The sequence below is a fragment of the Cebus imitator genome, unplaced genomic scaffold, assembly GCF_001604975.1.
Source record: "Cebus imitator isolate Cc_AM_T3 unplaced genomic scaffold, Cebus_imitator-1.0 Scaffold240, whole genome shotgun sequence".
Lineage (NCBI taxonomy): Eukaryota > Metazoa > Chordata > Mammalia > Primates > Cebidae > Cebus > Cebus imitator.
Genome location: NW_016107555.1, coordinates 546,505 through 550,613, shown reverse-complemented (window position 1 = coordinate 550,613; position 4,109 = coordinate 546,505).

Here is a 4,109-nt window from a genome sequence, read left to right as displayed (position 1 = left end):
CAAGAGTGAGTGGTAAAGGAAGCAGAAGCAGTAGATGCTTCCACTTAGAAGTCTAACAAAGACCAAACTCCATTTCTCCAAAATAGGACCCTTGGTCACTCCCCTTGCAAGCCTGCCTCTTCCCTAGTCTTCTTCAGCTCCATAAACAGCCTTACTACCTAGTAATTGAAGCCAAATATAGAAGTAACCACCACCATGCCTGTAATCCCAGCACTTTGGGAGGCCAAGGTGGGCAGATCACGAGGTCATGAGTTCGAGACCAGCCTGACCAACATGGTGAAACCCTGTCTCTACTAAAAAAACAAAAATTAGCCAGGCGTGGTGGCGCACATCTGTAATCCCAGCTACGCAGGAACAGGAGGCTGAGGCAGGAGAATCACTTGAACCCAGGAGGTGGAGGTTACAGTGAGCCGAAATTACACCACTGCACTCCAGCCTGGGTGACAGAGGGAGACTCCGTATCAAAAAAAAAAAAGAAAAGAAGAAGCCAATTCTTTTCTTTATTCCCTAAGCCCAATCAATCAGTAATTCCTGTTGCCTCCAGTCCAATGTGTGATCCATCTGCGACCATCCGCATTGCTCCTGGCTGAGTCCAAGTCCAAGACCACCATCCTCTCTTCCTTAGAACATTGCAACAGCCTGTGATGGGGGAAGGGTGAGAAGATGCTTCCATTCTTGCTCTCTTGAATCCAATCTCCCTGGAGTGATCATTCAGGGGGGACGAAAATCAGACCATGTCACTTCCCTGCTTAAGATTCTTCAGTGGTTCCCCATTGTGATCAGAATGAGATTTCAATTGCTGAGCACCGCCTTTTTTTTTTTTTTTTTTAGTTGGAGTTTTGCTCTTGTTGCCCAGGCTGGAGTGCAATGGCATCATCTCGGCTCACCACAACCTCCGCCTCCCAGGTTCAAGTGATTCTCCTGCCTCAGTCTCCTGAGTAGCTAGGATTACAGGCTCACGTCACAATGCTCAGCTAACTTTGTGTTTTTAGTAGAGACAGGGTTTCTCCCTGTTGGTCAGGTTGGTCTCGAACACCCAACCTCATGTGATCTGACCGCCTTGGCCTCTCAAAGTGCTGGGATTACAGGTGTGGGCCACCACACCCAGTCGTGCACTGCCCTTAATGTCACTGGTGCTCCCCCCCAGCTGGTGTGGCTTCTCTAACCTATTTTCCTATTGCTCTCCTGCCTTCATCAGCTCTGTGCTCACTGGCCCTGTCCCTGGTCCTGCACAGCAAACTTGTTCCTGCCTCGAAGGCTTTGCCCTGGAACATTCTTCCCCCAGGTCTTACAAAGCTGGGTCCTTCTGGTCATTCAGTTCAAAATCGCTGGGATAGATCTTCCCAGACCAACCAACGTAGAGTACCTTTCCTCCACTGGAGATGTCCCACCATCACATCACTATGTTGTATTTTACTCATAGCACTGATCATCTGAAATTATCTTATGTGTTCACTAACTTGTTTCTTGGCTGAACCTCCCCGGTACAGTGTTAATTTCACTAGCATAGAACCCATTTCCCTCTCGTGAATTGCTGAAACTTCAGTACCATTTCAGGTCTCCGTCTTCAAACTTAAGGATAAGTGGAATAGATGCTGGTCAGGGCGGGGGTGTATAGGGCATTAACTTGAGATGAAAATGAAAATACTGCCAGGTAACACTGCAGTCCAGTTGAAGTTAGAAGGCATGAACTCTGTATTTTCCAAGGCTTTCTCCAGCTACTCTTGACAGCCTGGGAGGGGACAGAAAGGTTGACAACAGAGACAACGCAAATTTTGGGCAGAGCCAAAAGACAAAGGACCATGTCACTGAATGGCCAAGAAAGCAGACTGGAATGCGGTCCCCCTAAGGGAGCTGATGGATTGGGATAGATCAGTACATAGAGACCAAGGACCTAAAGTTCCCAAGCAGAGAAAACCAGTCCCACAAACACAATGGAAGAATGACATTGCAGGTAAAATGCTGAGTGGGGTTAGACTCTCAGCCTCTGGGAGCGGCTATCTCAGTAGAGGCAGGTGTGGCTCTTCCCGAGGGCATCCCAACCCTTCTGCAATGATCATCTTGGCTAAAGACTAGTCAGTGTACACTCAGGAAGAAGATAACATCAAGAAAATTTAATTCTTGAATGCTGGCAAATTTCCCCTTCTTTCCTTAAGCAAACGATCTTTTTTCCCCATCTCCTCTAACAGGGTTGTCAGAGCTCATGAGGGAGAGGAAGGGCAGGCTATGAATGGCAAGCAAGCACTAAATCCCAGTCTGGACTCAGTGACAAAGGAATAATAAAAGATTATAGGTAATTTTTCTTCCTGAATTATAGAGAGGGTGTGGATTCAGCCTGGCTGTAGAAGGGGTGGGGCAGGCTGCCCACCTCTGCTCTCAGGAGCATTCCTCAGGAAAAAGGGGAAGGGCTGCAAGGCTTCCGGCTGGGGTTGCAAATCAAAATGCAGGATTCTGGCCAGTGCGGTGGCTCCTACCTGTAATCCCAGCACTTTGGGAGGCCAAGGAGGGCTGATCACGAGAACTGCTTGAGCCTGTGAGGTGGAGGTTGCAGTGAGCAAGAAAAAGAAAAAGAGGTGGAGGTTGCAGTGAAAAATAGAACAAAAGGCCAGGCACGGTGGCTCACACCGGCCATCTCCACACTTTGAGAGACCGAGGCCACTCCACTCCAGCCTGGGCAACGGAGGCAAACTCCATTTCAAAAAAAAAAAAAAAAGCAGGATCCCCAGTTACATTTGCATTTCAGATAAACAAAAAGTCATTATGTAGTATATGTAAACATTCCCATGCAATATTCGCATTCCTTTTTTTTTTTTTGAGACAGGGTCTCACTCTGTTGCCCAGGCTGGAGTGCATTGGCACTATCCGAGCTCACGGCAGCCTCGACCTCCCTGGGCTCTGGTGATTCTCCCACCTCAGCCTCCCAAGTCACTGGGAACACAAGCATGTACCACTATGTCCAGCTAATTTTTGCAATTTTTGGAGTTGTTTATCTAAAATTGAAGTTGTTTATCTAAAATTCAAATGTAACCAAGCATAGTGTTTTTAATCTGGCAGCCCCACCTCCAGTACTAGAGGGAGGGCCCCAGCAATGGATTGAGCCATTAACAGAGAAACCTTCCTGAGCGGCTACACAGATACCTGTGCTGGAAGCAGAAATGCTTTAGGCTCATTCTGAATATGAATGATGGTGGTGGTAAATATTCTTATGATTACTATTTAAAGATGGGGCCAGGCACAGTGGCTCACTCCTGTAATCCCAGCACTTTGGGAGGCCAAGGCAGGTGGATCACCTGAGGTCAGGAGTTCAAGACCGCCCTGGCCAACATGATGAAACCCCCCACCCATCTCTTACAAAAATACAAAAATTAGCTGAGCATGGTGGCAAGCACCTGTAATTCCAGCTACTTGGGAGGCAGAGGCAGGAAAATCACTTGAACCCAGGAAGCAGAGGTTGCAGTGAGCTGAGATTTGTGCCACTGCACTCTAGCCTGAGAGAAAGAGTGAGACTCCATCTTAAAAAAAAAAAAAAAAAAAATGCCAGGTGTGTTGGCTCACACCTGCAGTCCTAGTACTTTGGGAGGCCAAGGCAGGTGAATCAAGAGGTCAGGAGATTGAGACTATCCTGGCTAACAGGGTGAAACTCCATCTCTACTAAAAATACAAAGAATTAGCTGGGCATGGTGGCACCTGCCTGTAATCTCAGTTTCTCAGGAGGCTGAGGCAGGAGAATCACTTGAACCCGGGAGGTGGAGGTTGCAGTGAGCCGAGATCACACCACTGCACTTCAGCTTGGACGACAGAGACTCCATCTCAAAAAAAAACAAAAAAAAAAGGCCGGATGCGGTGGCTCACGCCTGTAATCCCAGCACTTTGGGAGGCCGAGGCGGGCGGATCACGAGGTCAAGAGATCGACACCATCCTGGCCAACATGGTGAAATCCCGTCTATACTAAAAATACAAAAATGAGCCGGGCGTGGTGGCACGCACCTGTGGTCCCAACTACTCGGGAGGCTGAGGTGGAAGAATCGCTTGAACCCAGGAGGCGGAGGTTGCAGTGAGCCGAGATTGCACCACTGCACTCCAGCCTGGTGACAGAGCAAGACTCCATC